Source organism: Eubalaena glacialis, chromosome 3, assembly GCF_028564815.1.
Source record: "Eubalaena glacialis isolate mEubGla1 chromosome 3, mEubGla1.1.hap2.+ XY, whole genome shotgun sequence".
NCBI classification, from domain to species: Eukaryota; Metazoa; Chordata; class Mammalia; order Artiodactyla; family Balaenidae; genus Eubalaena; species Eubalaena glacialis.
The window spans coordinates 157,781,962-157,805,870 of record NC_083718.1 but is presented as its reverse complement, the minus strand read 5'-3'; the positions used below and the strand labels follow the sequence as shown (position 1 = coordinate 157,805,870).

At 37.1% G+C, this 23,909-nt stretch overlaps 1 protein-coding gene and 1 pseudogene across 1 annotated transcript in view; one reads left to right on the top strand and one right to left on the bottom strand.

The window, feature by feature from the left end:
- ZSWIM5 (zinc finger SWIM-type containing 5) overlaps positions 1–23,909 on the bottom strand; it is a 255,323-nt gene that overhangs the window by 217,853 nt on the left and 13,561 nt on the right. The gene's annotated exons all lie outside the window — the stretch shown is intronic.
- LOC133089054 (ubiquitin-conjugating enzyme E2 K-like) lies at positions 5,990–8,197 on the top strand (annotated as a pseudogene).

The window sequence follows — 23,909 nt, the reverse complement described above, 5'->3', positions numbered from 1 at the left end:
AAAGCCCAGGACCAGATGGCTTCACAGGCAAATTCTATCAAACATTTAGAGGAGAGCTAATACCTTTCCTTCTCAAACTCTTCCAAAATATAGCAGAGGGAGGAACACTCCCAAACTCATTTTATGAGGCCATCATCACCCTGATACAAAAACCAGACAAAGATGTCACAAAGAAAGAAAACTACAGGCCAATATCTCTGATGAACATAGATGCAAAATCCTCAACAAAATACTAGCAAACAGAATCCAACAGCACATTAAAAGGATCATACACCATGATCAAGTGGGGTTTATCCCAGGAATGCAAGGATTCTTCAATATACGTAAATCAGTCAATGTGATAAACCATATTAACAAACTGAAGGATAAAAACCATATGATCATCTCAATAGATGCAGAAAAAGCTTTCGACAAAAATCAACACCCATTTATGATAAAAACTCTCCAGAAAGTAGGCATAGAGGCAATTTACCTCAACATAATAAAGCCCATTTATGACAAACCCACAGCCAACATCGTTCTCAATGGTGAAAAACTGAAAGCATTTCCACTAAGATCAGGAACGAGACAAGGTTGTCCACTCTCACCACTATTATTCAACATAGTTTTAGCCACAGCAATCAGAGAAGAAAAAGAAATAAAAAGAATCCAAATCGGAAAAGATGAAGCAAAGCTGTCACTGTTTGCAGATGACATGATACTATACATAGAGAATCCTAAAGATGCTACCAGAAAACTACTAGAGTTAATCAATGAATTTGGTAAAGTAGCAGGATACAACATTAATGCACAGAAATCTCTTGCATACCTATACACTAATGATGAAAAACTCTGAAAGAGAAATTAAGGAAACACTCCCATTTACCACTGCAACAAAAAGAATAAAATACCTAGGAATAAACCTACCTGGGAGACAAAAGACCTGTATGCAGAAAACGAGAAGACACTGATGAAAGAAATTAATGATGATACAAACAGATGGAGAGACATACCATGTTCTTGGATTGGAAGAATCAACATTGTGAAAATGACTATACTACCCAAAGCAATCTACAGATTCAATGCAATCCCTATCAAACTACCAAAGGCATTTTTCACAGAACTAGAACAAAAAATGTCACAATTTGTATGGGAACAGAAAAGACCCCGAATAGCCAAAGCAATCTTGAGAAAGAAAAATGGAGCTGGAGGAATCAGGCTCCCTGACTTCAGACTATACTACAAAGCTACAGTAATCAAGATAGTATGGTACTGGCACAAAAACAGAAATATAGATCAGTGGAACAGGATAGAAAACCCAGAGATAACCCACACACATATGGTCACCTTATTTTTGATAAAGGAGGCAAGAATATACAGTGGAGAAAAGACAGCCTCTACAATAAGTGGTGCTGGGAAAACTGGACAGCTACATGTAAAAGAATGAAATTAAAACACTCCCTAATACCATACACAAAAATAAACTCAAAATGGATTAAAGATCTAAATGTAAGGCCAGACACTATCAAACTCTTAGAGGAAAACATAGGCAGAACACTCTCTGACATAAATCACAGCAAGATCCTTTTTGACCCACCTCCTAGGGAAATGGAAATAAAAACAAAAATAAACAAATGGGACCTAATGAAACTTAAAAGCTTTTACACAGCAAAGGAAACCATAAACAAGACCAAAAGACAACCCTCAGAATGGGAGAAAATATTTGCAAATGAAGCAACTGACAAAGGATTAATCTCCACGATTTACAAGCAGCTCATGCAGCTCAATAACAAAAAAACAAACAACCCAATCTAAAAATGGGCAGAAGACCTAAATAGACATTTCTCCAAAGAAGATATACAGATTGCCAATAGACATATGAAAGAATGCTCAACATCATTAATCATTAGAGAAATGCAAATCAAAACTACAATGAGGTATCATCTCACACCGGTCAGAATGGCCATCATCAAAAAATCTAGAAACAATAAATGCTGGAGAGGGTGTGGAGAAAAGGGAACACTCTTGCACTGTTGGTGGGAATGTAAATTGATACAGTCACTATGGAGAACAGTATGGAGGTTCCTTAAAAAACTAAAAATAGAACTACCATACGACCCAGCAATCCCACTACTGGGCATATACCCTGAGAAAACCATAATTCAGAAAGAGTCATGTACCAAAATATTCATTGCAGCTCTGTTTACAATAGACAGGACATGGAAGCAACCTAGGTGTCCATCATCGGATGAATGGATAAAGAAGATGTGGCACATATATACAATGGAATATTACTCAGCCATAAAAAGACACAAAATTGTGTTATCTGTAGTGAGGTGGATGGACCTAGAGTCTGTCATACAGAGTGAAGTAAGTCAGAAAGAGAAAAACAAATACAGTATGCTAACACATATATATGGAATCTAAGGAAGAAAAAAAAAAGGTCATGAAGAACCTAGTGGCAAGACGGGAATAAAGACACAGACCTACTAGAGAATGGACTTGAGGACATGGGGAGGGGGAGGGGTGAGATGTGACAGGGTGAGAGAGTGTCATGGACATATATACACTACCAAATGTAAAATAGATAGCTAGTGGGAAGCAGTCGCATAGCACAGGGAGATCAGCTCGGTGCTTTGTGACCACCTAGAGGGGTGGGATAGGGAGGATGGAAGGGAGACGCAAGGGGGAGGAGATATGGGGATATATGTATATGTATGGCTGATTCACTCTGTTATAAATCTGAAACTAACACACCATTGTAAAGCAATTATACTCCAATAAAGATGTTTAAAAAAATACAAATAAAAAATAAAAGAATCCGCCTGCCAATGCAGGGAACACGGGTTCAAGCCCTGGTCCGGGAAGATCCCACATGCCGCGGAGCAACTAAGCCCATGTGCCACAACTACTGAGATTGCACTCTAGAGCCCGTCAGCCACAACTACTGAGCTCACGGGCTGCAACTACTGAAGCCCACGTTCCTAGAGCCCGTGCTCAGCAATAAGAAAAGCCACCGCGATGAGAAGTCCGCGCACTGCAATGGAGAGTAGCCCCCACTCACCGCAACTAGACAAAGTCCGAGTGCAGCAACGAAGACCCAGTGCAGCCAAAAAAAAAAAACACACAAAGAACATTGTGTAGAACTAAGAAGTTTCAACACAAGGATTTATTCAAACAATTAACTGCTATATCAGTTATTGAAAAATGCTGCCAATGGAACAACTTCTACATGTTGGCTTCCAGAATGGCCTATGTTCCTCCATATACATTTTCAATTCCCTAAAATCAAGCTTTCTTTAAAAAATCAATAAAATGTCAAATACCCTCCTCCATTGTCTTTTCAGTGAGCTCCAGTACTATACCACAGTAACTAAGACTCAAAAAAATTAATTTTATATTGAAAACAATTATTGTATGGTATTTCTTTGTTCTAAGGTCAGAAAGTCAATTGCATTTGAACTGTCTACAATGGCATGTATCTGACCAAGATTAATTTAAAACAGATGTCTTTGAAACCAAAGTCCATTCAGCAGTTTCACAGCCTATCAACCCTGTGAAAGCCTCTCTGGCTGCAGCTCTGCTGACTATTACACTTCTTTCAGAAATAGTTCAGTCTATTTTTATAAGATAGAAGGTCATATTATTATATTCCATAACCCCATAAGGATCACAGAAGTACAAAAGTACAAAGGAGATAAAGCATGATCTAAGGGGCTTCCTGAGAGTGAACATTAACCAATACTATCAAGAAAAATGCTGAGGAATATTATATGCTGTCTGGAACATTATAACACTGTAACCAGTTTTTGTTAATTATGAATAATTCAACTAATATACTTTCAAAGAAATTTAACCAACTGCTTAGCAAATTATTTTAAGAAAATTTTTACAAAATTATTCGGAATTACAGTTGTTTTTATAACACAAAAAAGGTAAAAGATATTTAAATGAGGCTGTTCAAGTAAGAGTTTACCTTTTTCACTCACCTGCTGCTTTAAAGAATCATAAATTTCATTATATGAATTTTTCAGCCTAAAAATTCTTTTTAAAATCTGCCTAAATTCATAATATCCAAAAATGCAGGGGGACAGCTTTTCATATTATAAGAATGCTTATAGGTGTGTACACAGATGTAATGTTCAAATTAAAGGAAAGATGATCCATTCAATGCTGAATCCAAAATGCAACCCAAAGGGTTGTAAAAATGAACAAACAAGATTCTGTTTGGGGGCTACCCTATACTTTGTTTTGACCATACTTGTTGAGCGAATATTAATAGTTGTACTTTCCTCTCAAAAAAATTAATCTGCCCAAAAAAGGAGATAAAATGCCAACCTCAGTTGTAATAAACAGCACATATGTTCATTAAAAGCAACATTATAATAACTGAAGAACCCAGTGCCAAATTAGTACTACAAATATATTCTTAGTGGAGTGAGCTAAAATGAACAAAATATGTTCTTTAAAAAAATGATATATTCTATTTTGCAGACAACTGAAAAAATTTCTAATTTACAGTTCTGTAGCAAATATATCACACATGACCTTAGACAAGTCACAACTAATATCAATACAGAACTTTATACTTCAACAAGCACTTCAGATATATTACCTCCTGCAGCTGATCTCTGGGAGAAAATATTCTGCCATAAAAGGAGCTACGAAGATTGTTGCACACGTTTTTCTCCCACAGCATGTCCTTATGATCTTCCCAGAGCCTCTAGGATCACAGGGTTTGGAGCAGTTAGTAAATGAACTGCATATTTAGATTACAACCATCATATAAATCACTCTTTTTTTTTTGGCTGGGCCGTGAAGCTTGCAGGATCTTAGTTCCCCAACCAGGGATTGAACCCAGGCCCTGGCAGTGAAAGCGCAGAGTCCTAACCACTGGACCGCCACGGAATTCCCGTAAATCACTCATAAAATGAGTTTTATAAACCACTTATCAGTAACACTTCTAAATGTTCGGCTTTTCTTCCTTCTACTGCTTTCTAACAAATTCCGTAATGTAATGAAAATTGAAACTAACTAAATTGCTACTGGTAAATCATAAAGACAATTAAAAATAAGGTGAAGAAAATCAACAATATATTCCCCATTTATGAAGTCACCTGTTTTTCTTTCTCTTTTAAAAATATTTATTTATTTATTTATTTATTTATTTTGGCTGCATTGGGTCTTCATTGCTGCGCATGGGCTTTCTCTAGTTGCAGCGAGCAGGGGCTACTCTTCGCTGTGGTGCGTGGGCTTCTCATTGCAGTGGCTTCTCTTGTTGCCAAGCACGGGCTCTAGGCACATGGGCTTCAGTAGTTGCAGCATGTGGGCTCAGTATATGCCGCTCAAGGGCCGTAGAGTGCAGGCTCAGTAGTTGTGGCGCATGGGCTTAGTTGCTCCGCGTCATGTGGGATCTTCCCAGACCAGGGCTCGAACCCGTGCACCCTGAATTGGCAGGCGGATTCTTAACCACTGCGCCACCAGGGAAGCCCTGTTTTTCTATCTGCACTGCAAAGTGTATTATTTCCTTCATTTAAGTTATAACTATCACTAATTTCAACCATTTTATACTACTGGAGAAAAAGTTAATCTTGTAAGAATACATAATAGGGGGACTTCCCTGGTGGTCCAGTGGCTAAGACTCTGAGCTCCCAATGCAGGGGACCCGGGTTCAATCCCTGGTCAAGGAACTAGATCCCACATGTTGCAACTAAAAAGATCCTGCACACGGCAACAAAATTCCCATGTGCCGCAACTAAGACCCGGGGCAGCCAAATAAATAAATAAAATTTTTTTTTAAAAAAGAGGGACTTCCCTGGTGGGGCAGTGGTTAAGAATACGCCTGCCAATGCAGGGGACACGGGTTCAAGCCCTGGTCCGGGAAGATCCCACATGACGTGGAGCAATGAAGCCCATGCACCACAACTACTCAGCCTGTGCTCTAGAGCGCGCGAGCCACAGCTGCTGGGCCTGCGTGCCGCAACTACTGAGGCTTGCGTGCCTGGAGCCTATGATCCGCAATGGGAGAGGCCGCTGCAGTGAGAAGCACATGCATCGCAGCGAAGGGTAGCCCCTGCTCGCCGCAACTAGAGAAGGCCCTCGCGCAGCAACTTAGACCCAACGTGGAAAAAATAAATTTAAACAAAAAGGAATACATAATAGGTCCATGATATATTAATTTAATATACTAGGCTCAACAATAGATTTATTGTTCTAGTACAGCATCAGCTAGTTTTTTTTAAGTCTATGCATTAAAGATGTGATATAATGTACAAGGCAAGAATGGGTGTTATTAAAAGCAATAATGATTTGTCATAGTCTATATATAAAATCTATGTCTGAATTTTCTTATTTATGGACAGGAAAGGAAAAATAATATCAGTATATAATGTTTTCACTTAATTGATTTGTTTTGCCCTTCTCAATCACTATTTTGGACTTAAGTTATTCATTTTATTTTTCACTATGCATAACTGAATATAGCATGATTAAGATTTTGGACACAGGTACCAGACTGCCTTGGTTCTAACCTCAGCTCTTCCACTTAACTAGTTATGTGACCTTGGACAAATTCTTATGTGGGAATCATGTCCTCATCTGTAAAATCGGAATAATAAAATACACACCTCAAAAAGACTATTGTAAGAATGAAATAAGTTAAAACATGTTAAACACTTAGCACAGTGCTAGCATAGTAAATGTTCACTATATATGTATTAGCTATTAATATTATTGTTGCCACTGTTATGCAGAATAAGTGATATATTATTGGTATACTAAATATCAATATTTACAAAGCTTTAAAAATCATAAGACTGTAATTTATACAACCAAGAAAGATATAATTTTTTTAAAACTCAAAACTTTAGCTTGTCATTTGAATAATAACCAAGTATCCTTTAAAATAAATGATGAGGGACTTCCCTGGTGGCACAGTGGTTAGGACTCCGTGCTCCCAATGGAGGGGGTCCGGGTTCGATCCCTGGTCAGGGAACTAGATCCTACATGCATGCCACAACTAAGGAGCCTGTGAGCCGCAACTAAGGAGCCCACCTGCCGCAACTAAGGAACCCACATGCTGCCACCAAGGGAGCCGGTGAGCTGCAACTAAGACCCAGCACAACCAAATAAATAAATAAATAAATAATTTTTAAAAAATAAATGATGAGTTATACATGTTTGTACTATTGATAATTTAACCTTTAAAATGAACATGAAATAAAACTAAAATATTCGTTTTGATGAAGCCAGCTAATAACTGGGTTTGGAGTACCAAAGTGAATTTATTTAATCCATGGAGGTTGGGAATCTGAGAAACTTGAAGTGGAGTTTGGAGAAGGTGCAGGTTTAGGTGACGACAAAATCAAGGGTATGATTATGGGGATAAGAGCTTGCAGTCTATTAATATTTGTCGGGAACAGAGGCAGTCCTAATCCTATCCCCTTGCTCTTCTACAAGAATTGAGAAGAAATGTACAAAGATGACAAATTAGGCAACAGTCTCTCATCAACCACAGATAGCTGTCGATATTAACATCCTTTTAATCAAATCAGGATCTTTACGAGCAAAAATCAAATTAAAGTATATCTTGTAGATGAGAATTTTACAGAATTAAGAGGAGAAATAGCAGGACCTCCAGACACACCATATGAAGGAGGAAGATATCAACTAGAGATTAAAATACCAGAAACATATCCATTTAATCCCCCTAAGATCCGGTTTATCACTAAAATATGGCATCCTAATATTAGTTCCATCACAGGGGCTATTTGTTTGGATATCCTGAAAGATCAATGGGCAGCAGCAATGACTCTCAGCACAGTATTATTGTCATTGCAAGCAGTACTGGCAGCTGCAGAGCCAGATGATCCACAAGATGCAGTAGTAGCAAATCAGTACAAACAAAATTCCATAATGTTCAAATAGACACCTCGACTTTGGGCACATGTGTATGCTGGAGCACCAGTTCCTAGTCCAGAATACACCAAAAAAAAAAGAAAACCTATGTGCTATGGGCTTTGATAGGAATGCGGTAATAGTGGCCTTGTCCTCAGAATCATGAGATGTAGAGACTGCAACAGAATTGCTTCTGAGTAACTGAGACATAGAGCTGCTGATATAGTCAAGCTTGCCCCTTCTTGAGGAGCATCAACATCTGTTATTTTTAGGATTCTGCGTAGATTTCTTTTAAACTGGCATTCTTGCCTAATGATGTTATCTAGGCACCACTGGAGACTGAAAAAAATCCCTGCTCTGTAAATAAAGCTAATTAAACGTCTGTAAATTTAAAAAGGGGAAATACTTTAATTTTTTTCTTACTTAACAGTGTAAAAATTCTTTGAGCTAAGCTAAAACCATGGAAAAAACATGCTACTTTAGTGCTTAGCAGTGTACCAAGACTAGCAAGAGTTTGCTTCAGGATTTCATTGAATAATTAAGATAATATTTTGAGTGTGTCAGGGCCATTCAAATTATTGGTGTTGCATCACAGCTACCTTAACTGTTTTTAACATGGATCCTCTGTGGCTGTGAATTTACTTGCATGCTTGTACCTGACTTCTTAGGATGGGTAGCTGAAAAGACCACCATTTTAAGTATTTGAGAATTCTTAAATATGAGATTATTCAGAATTGAAGATGGCGACCTATTCAGAGCCTTTTTGTCCTTGTCAACATACTGGGACACCATATCTGTTTTTCCCCTCTTACCACACACAGCTAATATTCTAATAGTAAATTTCTCTATATTTGGTGGGGAAATGTGCTGAGGGACAGTATCCCTTGCTCCATTTTTAGGTCATCCATTTGGAATGTTTTGTCACAATTCTTCACTCTTAAAACTTTCGTATATAAGTAAGTAATAATGTAAAACTGGAGCTGCCAATTTTGTTTCTCTTGCAAAAACAGTAAATACTTGATGTTGCAGTATTCCCAGATTTAATGAAAGAACCCAGCTTAATTTTTCAGTGAATTTAACATCTTTCTATTTTTAAACTGATGAAATTTTTCTTTGACAACTTGCAAGGATGAAATCAACTGTTTGAAGTTTTTTAAGCCTAAGTTTGGCTTTATAAGAGATTGCTTTATTGGATCCTTTAAAGTCACTCTTGCTTGCATTTCCCCCTATTGACACATGAAAGCTATGTTGGTATTTTACTCTACATACTTCAAATGCACATAGGAATAGAAGTGTGCTATAAATCTAGCTTTCATTATGATGTTTCTGATAATAAGAGAATTGAAAACTTTACTTTCTCTTGTACACAGTCAGACTTTCTAAACATTTCATTCTAAGTTCAAAAGTTTGAAAATTATTAGTTTTGCAAGCTCAAACACTAATGTGACCATTTTATGAAGGGTGAAATGGATTTGTGTAGGCTGTTCTACACATAGAAACACAGTTCTTATTAAATATTCAGGGCCAATGCAAAAATAACAAAAATGTAATGGAATCAAAATGAATTAAAGTAAGGCTGTATATTGAAAGTCATATTATAAAAGGTTTGCTTTCTTCAAGCGTTACTTATCCTAAATTATAATGGTGAAGTGTTTGGAAAATAGTTTTGAACCAAAAATTCAGCATAATTTCATTTGACTTCTCAATAATCTTAGAAGCAATAAAAGAACCATTATTAAATATATTGTAATGTTAAGACGTGGCGGTTCTTCCAAAAACTTGTAAGGCTTTCCTAATGAATAATAAACTCTTGTAGTTGATTTTATTGCACACTAAACACAAGTTGCTGGTTTTTTCCCCTATATGTTTGCTTAAGTATAAATTTCTTTATACAATCACCCCCTTTTGTTGTAGTTTAGTTACTTTCTAAAGATGCCAAAGGAAACAAGATTTTTCTTATTTATATTAAATAGCTAAAACCATGTACTTTTCTTTATATTTTTGAAGGGTGGAATTGTGTGAAAATGTGGACAGTTTTGTTCCATTGTTGGTTAGAATTAATTTTTTTTTTTAGTGGCAGGTGGCTTGGTAATATTAGTAATATTTGGATTATTTTAAATATCAAACACCTCTACCCAGTTTACTATTTGCCTATATTATCAGGGTATATTTAATTGTCCTGTGGTTTGACAAATGCGAGAGAAAGAACTGAGAAGTTACTAAGGGTCAAGCATTATATACTTTGCTCTTGGAGGCAGCTATACCTTGCCTATGACTTTTATGCATATTAGCCCCTTAGGGTTTATGCATCTAACTACAATTCAACATCCCTAATGCCCAGGAAATTGAAAAGCACAATTTTTCATTTCAAAAATTTACCTCATTTACATTTAATGTGATAATCTCTTTCTTTTTCTGGTACATTTCCTACTGTCACCATCTGTTGTTCTGTTTGTTTGTTTTTGTTTTTTTCCTATTTTTCTACAGGTAGATTTATTTCCCAAACATAGAAATAAAGGCAATTGCTTTTTTCTGTGGTCTTCAAAAAAAAAAAAAAAAAAACTAAAATATTAAAAATGACTCTTATTCGAATAACTTTGGAGATTTGAAATGTTAAGCTAAGAAACAAAAAATATTCTCTTAAACAGCTCAAAGTAAATAGGTAATATGGAAGCACTCATTATTAAATAAAGTTCATATGAGATTAAATATCGTATTTATTCCTTTTATTTTGAAACAATCTCAAACTTGCAAAATAGGTGCAAGTACAATTCAAATAATTTTTTGGAGGGGGGAATATTTCCTAATTTTTTTCCAACTTCATTGAAGTATGATTGACAAATAAAAATTGTATATATTTAGGTTGTACAACATGATTTTTTAAGTTATACAATGTGATGATTTAATATACATATACATTGTGAAATGCTTACCACAATCAAGTTAATTAACATATCCATCACTTCACATAGTACCATTTGTGCCTGTGTGTGTATGTGTATGTATGGTAAGAAGATCTACTTAAGATCTACTCTCTTAGCAAATTCCAGTATACAATACAGTATTATTAACTATAATCATTATGCTATATATTAGATCCTTAAAACTTATTCATCTTACAACTGAAAGTTTGTACCCCTTGACCAACATCTCCCTGCTCTCTCACTCCCTAGCCCCTGGCAACCACCATTCTACTCTCTGGTTCTATGAGTCTGACGTTTTTAGATTCCCGAATAATCTATGGGCCATCTAAGTTGCTGGGCTCTAACACTCCCTTTTAGGCTGCTGCCACTTGGTGCTGCTACGTTCCCTCTTTCCCTGTCTAACTTCCTTTTCTCTCTTGCTTCACGAAGGTTTGGACTGAATTTTTCAGGAAAGTAAGGCAGAAGAGAGAAAAGGTTAAGGGTTCAGAGACTAGAGAGAAGAGTAAAGAGGAAGAGCAAGTATTTTATTATATCTTACAATAAGCTATTTTGCTATACTACGACTCCTTATGCTCCCAAAACCTATCTTGAAAATAGAAAATAAATAGTACAGAAAAATAATAGGAAAGAAAAAAGAATATGATACCGAAAAAGAAAGATCGTTTTTCTTAAATGTACTTAATCTTTGTTCTTACTTTATTTTAAGCTTCCAGCCATTAAGAGTTGTCACAGATTATAACAAGGCTATGAACTATGGCCAATCCCTTTTTCTCATCTTGTAAATGAAAGAAACCACATCACATACCCAGGGAATTTAAGGTATTTAAGTTTGGAGGCTATGCAGAACAGCAACAGCAATAGCGAAATTCCTATAATCCTACAATCCCTACAACCCAAACTGTAAAATCAATAATGGTTAAAGTTAGAGAAGGATATGCAAAATATACCTTTAATAGCAAAACATTTCCCAGTTCTGAACTTGTTAAGTGAGAAATGGGAGCCAGAGGATATTCTCCATGCCCTTTCTATAAGGCAATTCAGGGAGATTGAGCAATCAGTTGCCACTTGATAGCAAATGGTAACCAGCTCTATACACACCTTTATATTACTTCTCCCTCATTTCCTGTCTCACTCCCTTTACTTTCACTCTTGCTTCCCTAGGATTGCATTCTCTAATAACATAATTTAATAGCACATTAAAAAGCCTTTCCAAGTTCAATGTAAAGCAGGAAATCTCCCTTAGTCCAATACATTCTATGGCACAAACAACACTGAGTTTTGTGACTTGCAAAAATAAGGACCACAGGTTCCAGATTGGAAAGGAAGAAGAAAAATTATCTCTATTGACAGAACTAATAAATGACTTCAACAAAGTTAGAGGTACAAGATCAATATACGAAAATCAATTGTATTTAAATACAGCAGAAATGAACTGTCTGGAAATGAAATTCAGAAAACAATTCCATTTATGATAGTATATAAATGAATAAAATACTTAGGAGTAGTCAACCAAGCAAGTAGAGAATTTGCACTTAGAAAACTACAAAATATTGTTGAAAGAAATTAAAGAGGATGTAATAAATAAGATAATACCCCAAGATATTGTTAAAATGGTATGGTAGACAAAATAATGCCCCCCCAAAAAAAAGTCCACGTCCTGATTCTCTGAACTTGGCAAAAGAGACTTTGCAGATGTAATTAAATCAAGGTTCTTGTGATATAGAGATTCCCTGGATTATCTGAATAAGCCCAATGTAATCACAGGGTCCTTTATAAGAGGGAGGCAAGGGGACCTGGTGGCGCAGTGGTTAAGAATCCGCCTGTCAATACAGGGGACACAGGTTTGAGCCCTGGTCCAGCAAGATCCCACATGCCACGAAGCAACTAAGCCCGTGTGCCACAACTACTGAGCCTGCGCTCTAGAGCCCGTAAGCCGCAACTACTGAGCCCATGTGCCATAACTACTGAAGCCCGCACGCCCTAGAGCCCGTGAGCCACAACTACTGAGCCCACTGGCTGCAACTACTGAAGCCCGCGGGCCCTGGAGACCGTGCTCTGCAACAAGAGAAGCCACCACAATGAGAAGCACGCACACTGCAATGCAGAGTAGCCCCACTCACCGCAACTAGACAAAGCCCACGTGCAGCAACAAAGACCCAACGCAGCCAAAAATAAATAAATTAATTAATTAATTTTTAAAAAAAGAGGGAGGCAAGGGGCTTAAAGTCAGAGAGAGAAAATGTGACAATGGAAGCAGAGGTTGGAGTGATAGGCTATGAAAATGGAGGAAGGAGCCATGAGACACAAAATGTAGATGTGGCTTCTAGAAGCTGGAAAAAGGCATGGAAAGAGATTTTCCCCTAGAATCTCCAGATGGAACAAAGCTCTGCCAACAACTTGAGTTTTGCCCAGAAAGACCCATTTCAGATTTCTGACTACCAGAACTATAAGATATTAAATATGTGTTGTTTTAAGCCACCAAGTTCGTGGTGCTTGTTACAGCAGCAATAGAAAACTAATACAAATGGCAATACTAATTTGTACAAATAAACCTACAAATTCAATGCAAACCCTATCAAAATCCCAGCTGGCTTTTTTGCAAAAATGGACAAGCTGATCCTAAAATTCGTACAGAAACTCAAGGGAACCAGAATAGCCAAAACAATCTTGAAAAACAAGAACAACAGTAATCAAAACAATATGGTACTGGCATAAAAACAGACCTACAGACCAATGGAAATCAAAAGCCCAGAAAATCAAAAACCCATGCATATATGGTCAACTAATATTGATATTTGACAAGGAAGCCAAGAAAACTCAATGGGAAAAATAGTTTATATTTACTGATAGTTTCTTCAATAAATGGTGTTGGGAAAACTGGATATCCACATGCACAAGAAAAATTGAACCCCTATCTTATACCACTCACAAAAATTAACTCAAAAAGAATTAAACTTAAGAATCTGCCTGACAATGCAGGGGACACGGGTTTGAGCCCTGGTCCGGGAAGATCCCACATGCCGCAGAGCAACTAAACCTGTGCGCCACAACTACTGAGGCTGTGCTCTAGAGCCTGGGAGCCCCAACTACTGAGCCCACGTGCCACAACTACTGAAGCCTGCGTGCCTAGAGCCCGTGCTCTGCAACAAGAGGAGCCACCGCAGTGAGAAGCCAGCGCACCACAACGAAGAGTAGCCCCTGCTTGCCACAACTAGAGAAAGCCCACGCACATCAATGAAGACCCATCGCAGCCAAAAATAAATAAATAAAATTTTTTTTTAGTTAAAAAAAAAAAAGAATTAAACTTAAGATCTAAAACTGTAAAACTCCTAGAAGAAAATAGGGGAAAGGCTCCCTGACCTGAGTCTTGGCAATGATTTTTTGGATATGACACCAAAAGCACAAGCAACAAAAGCAAAAATAAACAAGTGGAACTATACCAAATTAAAAACCTTCTGTACAGCTAAAGAAATAATCAACAAAATGAAAAGGCAAACTATGGAATGGGAGAAAATATTTGCAAACCATATATTGGATAAGGGGTTAATATCCAAAATGTGTAAGGAACTAATACAACTCAATAGCAAAAATACAAACAATCTGATTAAAAAATGGGTGGAGGACTCGAATAAACATTTTTCTAAAGAAGACATACAAATGGCCAACAAGTACGTGAAAAGGTGTTCAATGTTATCAGGGAAATGCAAATCAAAACCACAATGAGATATCACCTCCCACCTGTTAGAATGGTTATTATCAAAAAAAGAGATAACGAATGCTGTCCAGGATGTGGAGAAAAGGGAACCATGGTGCATTGTTGGCAGGAATGTAAACTGGTATAGCCACTATGGGAAAACAATATGAAAGTTCCTCAAAAAATTAAAATCTGAACTACCATATGATCCAGCAATCCCACTTCTGGGTACATATTTAAAGGAGTGAAATCACTATCTCAAAGAGATATCAGCACTCCCATGTTTACTGTAGCATTATTTATAATAGCCAAGACATGGAAACAACCTAAGTGTCCATCAAGGGATGAACAGATAAAGAAAATGTGTGTGGGTGTGTGTGTGTGTGTGTGTGTGTGTATGTGTCTGTGTGTGTGTATTATTCAGTCATAAAAAAGAAGGAAATCCTGCCATTTGTGACAACATGGATGGACCTTGAGGGCATTATGCTAAGTGAAATAAGTCAGACAGAAAAAGACAAATACTGTATGATCTCATTTATATGTGGAATCCAAAAACATCAAACTCATAGAAACAGAGAATAGAATGGTGGTTGCCAAGGGCTGAGCGGTGGGGGAAAAGGGGATATGTTAGTCAAACTTTCAGTTATAAGGTGAGTACGTTCCAGGAATCTAATGTGCAGCATGATGACTATAGTTAACAATACTGTACTATATACTTGAAAGTTGCACATACCACAATGTTCATTGCAGCTCTATTTACAATAGCCAGGACATGGAAGCAACCTAAGTGTCCATCAACAGATGAATGGATAAAGAATATGTGGCACATATGTACAATGGAATATTACTCAGCCATAAAAAGAAACGAAATTGAGTTATTTGTAGTGAGGTGGATGGACCTAGAGTCTGTCATACAGAGTGAAGTCAGAAAGAGAAAAACAAATACCGTATGCTAACACATATATATGGAATCTAAAAAAAAAAAAAAAAAGGTCATGAGGAACCTAGGGGCAGGACATTCTCTACACAGACGTAGAAAATGGACTTGAGGACACGGGGAGGGGGAAGGGTAAGCTGGGACGAGGTGAGAGAGTGGCATGGACATATATACACTACCAAATGTAAAATAGATAGCTAGTGGGAAGCAGCCACATAGCACAGGGAGATGAGCTCGGTGCTTTGTAACCACCTAGAGTGGTGGGATAGGGAGGGTGAGAGGGAAACGCAAGAGGGAGGGGATATGGGGATATATGTATATGTATAGCTGATTCACTTTGTTATAAAGCAGAAACTAACACACCATTGTAAAGCAATTATACTCCAATAAAGATGTTAAAAAAAAAAAGAAAGTTGCTGTGAGAAAGGGCTTTAACGTTCTCACCATAAAAATAACAAAATGGTAATTATGTGAGGTGAAGGATGTGTTAACTAACCTTATTGTGGTAAACACTTCACAATATATACATGTATCAAATCATCACATCATATACCTTAAACTTGTATAATGTTATATGTCAATTATCTCAATAAAGCTGGGAAAAGAAAGAAATAAAAGAACAAAATTCAAAACTCACTTTCCAATTTCACATTTTCCAACTTCAAAACTTACTACAGAGCAATACAAATCAAAATAGTGTGATATTGACATAAGTACACACATATAGATCGATCGAACAGAGAGTCCAGAAATAAATTTAATTAATTTTCAATTAACTTTCAACAAGAGTGCCAAGACCATTCACTGGGGAAAGAATAGTCATTTAAACAAATTATGCTGGGACAACTGGATAATGACATGCAAAATAATGAAGTTGAAGACATTTCTGATACCATATACAAAAATCAACTCAAAATGGAACATAGAAGTACAAGAGCTAAAACTATAAAACTCATAGAAGAAAACATAGGAGTAAATCTTCATGTTCTTGTGCTAGGCAATGTTTTCTTAGAAATGTTATCAAGAAAACAAGCAACAAAGAAAAAAATAAACTGTACTTCATCAAAACTAAAAACTTTTGTGCTTCAAAGGTTATGACCGATAAAGTGAAAAGACAGTCCACAAAGTGTAAGAATATGTTTGCAAATCATAAACATGATAAGAGACTACTATCTAGAATATATAAAGAACACTTACAACTCAGCAATAAAAAGACAACCCAACTTAAAAATGGGCAAAGGATATGAATAGTCATTTCTCCAAAGAAGATATACAAATGACCAATAAGCACATGAAAAGATGCTCAATATCATTAGTCATCAGAGAATTGCAAATCAAAATCAACCATAATGAAATACTTCTTCACTCCCACTAGGATGGCAATAATAAAAAAGATAGATAATAACAATTGTTGGCAAGCATGCAGAGAAATTGAAATCCTTATACATTGCTGGGGGGATTATAAAATGGTGTAGCTACTTTGGAAAATAATTTGGCAGTTCCTCAAAAGGTTAAACATAGAGTTATCATATGACCCAACAATTCTATTCCCAAAAGAAATGAAAACATATGTCCACACAAAAGTTTGTACATGAATGTTCATTGCAGCATTATTCTTAACCAAAAGGGAAACTACACAGAAGTCCAACAACTAAGGAATGGATAAACAAAATGTAGTATATACATACAATGGAATATTATTCAGCCATAACAAGGAATGGAGTACTGATGTGTGCAACAACACAGATGAACCTTGAAAAATTATGCTAAGTGAAAGAAGCCAGTCACAAAAGACTATATGTTATATGATTCCATTTATTTGAAATGTCCAGAATAGGCATAGAGACAGAAATTAGTGGTTGCTTAGGGTTAGAGGGGATGATAGGATTGGGTAGTGCTATTAAAGGATATACAGTTTCTTTTTTTATTTTTTAAGATTTATTATTTATTTATTTATTTTATTTATTTTTGGCTGCATCGGGTCTTAGTTGCGGCATAGGGAATCTTCGTTGAGGCATGTGGGATCTTTCTTTGTGGTGTGCGGGCTCTTCGTTGTGGCGCGCAGGCTTCTCTCTAGCTGTGGCATGCAGGTTTTCTTCTCTAGTTGTGGCGTGCAGGCTCCAGGGTGCATGGGCTCTGTAGTTGCAGCGCACGGGTTCCAGAGCACATGGGCTCTGTAGTTTGCAGCACGCAGGCGCTCTAGTTGAGGCGCGCAACCTCAGCAGTTGTGGCTTGCAGGCTTACTTGCCCCGCAGCATGTGGGATCTTAGTTCCCTGACCAGGGATCAAACCCACTTCCCCTGCATTGTAAGGTGGATTCTTTACCATTGGACCATCAGGGAAGTCCCCAAGGGTTTCTTTTAAGATGATAAAAATGTTCTAAAATTGACTGTGGTGATGGCTACCCATATCTGTGAATATACACCTTAAATGGGTGAGTTGTATGGTAGGTGAATTATATCTTACCAAAAGTGTTAAGAAAAAAAGGAAGGGAGGGAGGAAGGAAGGAAGGAAGGAAGAAGGAAGGAAGGAAGGAAGGAAGTCTGCTAAGAGAGCCCCCCAGTTCCAAAATACTAAGTCTCTTCAGGGACACTGCCAACACTCTCACCTTCAAGGCCTCATCAGGCAGCCTTGGCTTCAGAGCAGAAGGAAGGTTGCTTACTAAAACCTCCCAGCAATGCTAACTTGTCTTGATGGTTTGCTAAATGACATAATTATCACATGGCTATATAACTGCAGTAAGTTAAAATCCAACTCCTTCTCAGTTTTTCAGTTCTGATCTCTAAGTGAGTAGGTAATGGGGAGAAAGTGCTAAAAAACCACTCACTACTAACTAAAGTTCTAAATAAAACTATACTAAAATACTACAAATAAAAACATAAGATTTTGGATAAGGAACTTCTTTTGTTGCTAATTATCCTGATGATATATCAATAATATTTGCAAGGGACAACACAAGAGGTGACAATCTACATACCTCTGCAATTAGCATTCCCATAATGTATCACAGAAACATTAATAAAGCAGATTCAACAAGGTTATATTTGATCTTTAAAACCCAAATAATAGATCTGATTTTAATGTCACATAAATATAATGTGCTACGTTAGCAACATATGGTGTTTATAAAATTAAGCAGATTTACCAACACAAAGAAAAGTAACATCAGGAAGTAGATGACATTTAGCATCAAGGTTATCACTGGAGCATCTCTTGATACTCCCCCTTGCCCAATGTTGACACTAAATGAACAAGTATAGTGGCCAAGACCTAAAAAGGGCATGGTAACTAGGCTCAGACTCCTCAGTCATGACAGTCACCCCATCTGGTAAGCCACCTAAACAGGAAAAGATTCTAGCCAAGAATCTAGACTGGAAATTAGTGGAGGGAGACAGTGAATATCAGTTGTTATCTGGAGACTAGCTGTAGTGGAAGAGGTTGTAATTCATCTGCTAATCTCACTCTTGTAAATTCCCCACATTTTATGAGACCAAACAGAATGTTACAGAATTTGTTCCCACATGGGGTGAAATTACTATATGAAATGAATCCAAGAGGCACAAGGAATACAGTGACCAGATACTCCCTTCAAGACCAAGGCATTCATTCCTCTGTCAAGAGAGTTGGCTGCTAGCAGCTCACAGCCAAGTCCTCCTCCACAAACTGCCCTCAACCAAAGTATCATGGGTTGCGTTCTCTAAAAGCACACACTGAGAGGGAATTTGGGATGCAAGATGCTTATTAGAAATCAATACCTGTGAAGGAAAGGCAACAGAAGCAGGCTGAGAAGAGGAAGAAGTCAAACTGTAATGCAGGCCTGACAACCAGGTACAGTTCCCTGGAGCAAGTACTGCCTGTCAAAAATAGCTAGACCTTTATACCCCCACCTTGCTCAGCCGTTTGCAAGCTGCCCCTAGAAGACTGTGATCTCAGGTGAAGCAGCTCTCTGTAGCTGAGGCAGACCCTGAACCAGCTGACAGTTGAAAGCCATCTGCTTAAAGCACTTTCTGCAACTGGGAAGGAGAACTGTGTAGTTCCATCTTTTCCACAGAAAGAAACTACCCCACCCAAGGTTACGCCCTCAGGTCAGCCCACATCTAATTCCAGACAGCTCTGAAGTGTCATCCAAGCTCCAGAGTTCCCAAAAGGACTGACTAAAGTCTCTGTTTCAACTGCATCAGTTGAATCTCTCTGCCCTCCTAATCTTGCTTCCCTCGCTCCATTACAAGTATTGTTCTTAATAAACTTTCTGCAGGCAAATCTCCATCTCAGAGTCTATTTCCCAGGGAACATAACCTAAAAAATCTGATTCCATAGGAAAATTCGATAAAGAGGTAGCTATGATCTACTCTATTCAGTAACCTCACAGGATATTATTTCAGCTAGTGCAAATCATTAAAACTTAGCTGTCCATGGCACAATAATGTCAAGGCATCATTCTGTTAAAACAAAAAAAAAAGGAACTTAGCAGCATTTAGATAAGTAGCAAAACAGAATAAATATATAAAAGATGACAAAATTGAAATATTTTTGCTATTTTGCTAAAAATAGCAAATAGTAGATCTGTGTTAACCTTTAAGAAAATAAAGTAACTATCCTATTCATAACCTGAAATGGGTAGAATAAAAATGGTTAATGAATCACATCCACCCATATTATACACATCAAGGCTCAAAGGCAATAGAGGAACTTATTGCAGGATTTTTATCAAATAAAGCAGATTCTTCTGCATAAATTAGTGGTTCCTGAACTTATTTGAGTTATGGATCCCTTTGAGTATCAAATGAAAGTTATATACTGTCTTCTCTGAAAAATGTCCATATGCATTTGTAAAATCTGAAAATAATTTCAGGAGTTCCTGGATCCCTGAAAGCCATTTACAGATGCCAGGTTAAGAACCCCTTACCTAAATCACATTTATAAAGGTAAAATGACATCTGTCCAACACATGTTAACTTAAAAGACAAAGATGCTGACCAAAATGCAGCTGAATAAATCATACTGTCTTTAACTTATTTTAATTACATTATTATATAAGGAATATGTAAATAGGTTCTCACTATAAAATAATTAAAACAATACAGATTAAATTTCCTCTTGGTCACCCCTATTCCCCTTTCTCTTCACAGAGATTATTTATCAGTTTGATGTAAATCCTTTCAGACTTTTCCAGTGTTTTTTCAAAAACGTACTACCTATTAAAATGTGGAGAATCATTTTGGACACACTATGTTAAGAACTAGCATTTAAAAAGAACAAAGGATAGGGACTTCCCTGGTGGTGCAGTGGTTAAGAATCCGCCTACTAATGCAGGGAACACGGGTTCAAGCCCTGGTCCGGGAAGAGCCCACATACCACGGAGCAACTAAGCCCGTGTGCCACAACTACTGAGCCCACGCGCCACAACTACTGAAGCCCACACGCCTAGAGCCCGTGTTCCGCAACAAGAGAAGCCACCGCAATGAGAAGCCCGCGCACCACAACAAAGAGTAGCCCCCGCTCGCCGCAACTAGAGAAAGCCCGTGCACAGCAATGAAGACCCAACACAGCCAAAAATAAATTAGTAAAATAAATTTATTTTTAAAAATTACTCAAATAAATAAATAAAAAGAACAAAGGACAGATATTAGTGGTTTTCCTAATAGCAAATGCAGTGCTGCTAAGATTAATGACTTTTTCATATAACTCTTTCCTATAACCACTCTATCCATTTTTTTCAATTTGACCCACAATTTCCAAATCTGGTTTGGAAAAAGCTAGTGTATAAATCAATCAATAGAGCAACATTTAAACCTGGAGAGCTTGTCAAAGAAACAGATTCCTGAGCCCTATTCCAATTTTAGTTAACTAGAATTTACAAGGGTAGAGCCCCAGAATGTATTTTACCAAAGTTCCTCAAGTGATGTGAGTAAAATATAAAGCAGCAGTGTTGGGAATCACTATTATGAAAATCATAGAAATTAAAAAGATAATGGTTTCAATTCATTTCCACAAAGACCTCTTAAAAGTCCATTATGAATTCTACTAGGTATTGTGCTGGATGCTGAATATATTGCAGGATACAGTCCTTGCCCTAGAAGTGCTTACAGACTGGAAGAGAAAATCATACCTAATAATAAATAATTATAACACAAGCTGAAAGTAGAAAGTGCTGTCTGTCCCCTAACTAAAATGTATGCTCCATGAAAGCGGGAACTCTGTTTTATTCACTGCCATGTCTCCAAGCGTCTAGACAAGAGCCTAACACATAATAGGTACTTAATAAACAATTGCTGAATAATGCATAGGACTAAAATGGAAGGTTTAATTTCAACTAAGTAGATAAGGAAAAGGTACTTTTAAGAACAGATGTATAGACTGTTAAGAGGCAGGGAAGGTTAAAACAAAGAGAATTAATATTCATAGTACTACCCTATAATGTGTAAGAAATTCCAAGTTGACTTTGAATACATTATCTCATTTAACTATGATATAAACATTCTGAGATGGTATTGTGTCTCCATTTTAGAGATAAAGAAACTGAGGCACAGAAGGGTTAAGTAACTTGTCATCCAAGGTTACACAGCTAGAAAGTAGCAGAACTGAAATTTGAACCCCAGTCTCTAATAATAAGGCTTAGGAATTTAGACCTCATTTCCTAAGAATAAGAATGTCTTTGAAGTTTTTTTTTTCCTATTTGGAATATTTGCTTTTTAAATAACAGCTTTATTGTGATGTAATCCATATATCACAAAACTCACTCTTTTAAAGTGTACAATTCAGTGGTATTTAGTATATTCACAGATTTGTGCAATCATCACCATTATCTAATATTAGAACATTTCATCACCCAAAAAAGAAACCCCATACCCATCAGCAATTACTTTCCCTACCGCCAGGTCCTGAAAACCACGAATCTACTTTCTGTCTTTAGGATTTGCCTATTCTGGACATTTCATATAAACTGAATCATATGACATGTAGCCTTTTTTAAAACTTTTTTTCTTGTGGTAAAATATAAATAAGATGTACTCTTTACCCATTTTAAGCATACAGTTCAGTGACATTAAGTACATTCACACTGCTGTGCAACCATCACCATTATCCATCTCTAGAACTTTTTCTTTTTTTTATAAATTTATTTATTTTATTTTATTTATTTTTGGCTGCGTTGGGTCTTCGTTGCTGCGCGCGGGCTTTCTCTAGTTGCGGCGAGCAGGGGCTACTCTTTGTTGTGGTGTGCGGACTCCTCATTGCGGTGTCTCCTCTTGTTGCGAAGCACAGGCTCTAGGTGCGCGGGCTTCAGTAGTTGTGGCACGCAGGCTCAGTAGTTGTGGCTTGTGGGCTCTAGAACGCAGGCTCAGTAGTTTTGGCACATGGGCTTAGTTGCTCCGCAGCATGTAGGATCTTCCCAGACCAGGAATCAAACCTGTGTCCCCTGCATTGGCAGGCGGATTCTTAACCACTGTACCACCAGGGAAGTCCCTAGAACTTTTTCATTATCCCATAATAAAACTCTGTTTACCCCTTAAATAATAACTTTCCATTCCCCTCTCCCCCCAGCCTCTAGTAACCTCTATTTTACTTTCTGTCTCTTATGAATTTGCCTATTTTAGGTAGCTCATATAAGTGGAATCATATAATTTTTGACATTTTGTGTCTGGCTTACTTCACTTAGCATAATGTCCTCAAGGTTCATCCATGTTGTACCATGTATCAGAATTTCCTTCCTTTTTAAGGCTGAATAATAGTAAATTGTATGTATATACTAAATTTTGTCTATCTATTCATCTGTCGTTGGACACTTGGGTTGCTTGTGCCTTTTGGCAATTGTGACTACTGCTGCTATAATGTGGGTGTACAAATATCTGTTCAAGTTCCTGCTTTCAATTCTTTTGGCCACAGACCCAGAAGCGGAATTGCTGAATCCAGTAATTTTATGTTTAGTTTTCTGAGGAACTACCATAACATTTTCCACAGAAGCTGCACCATTTTATATTCCCATTAGTGATGCACAAGGGTTCCAATTTCTCCATATCCTTACCAACACTTGGTATTTTGTTTTTTTTTTCTTTATAACAGTCATCCTAATGGATATGAAGTGATGTCCCACTGTGGTTTTTTGCATTTTCCTAATGATTAGTGAGTGATGTTGAGCATCTTTTCACGTGCTTATTGGCCATTTGCATATCTTCTTTGTAGAAGTGTTTATTCAAGTCCTTTGACCATTTTTTAATCAGGTTGTTTGCTTTTTGTTGAGTTGTAGGAGTTCTTTACATATTCTGAACATTAATCCCTTATCAGACATATTCATTTTGAGTGGCTATTAGGGTATCCATTTAGAAATATCTAGCAAGCAAATATACATGCTGATCTTGAATTCAAGAGGGAGAAACAACGATGTACACTTAACAGTCATAGTATTTGCACAGTGACATTTATAAAGTACTTTCATGTATATTAGTTTCTTTAGAATCTCACAAAAATCCTAACACTTGTA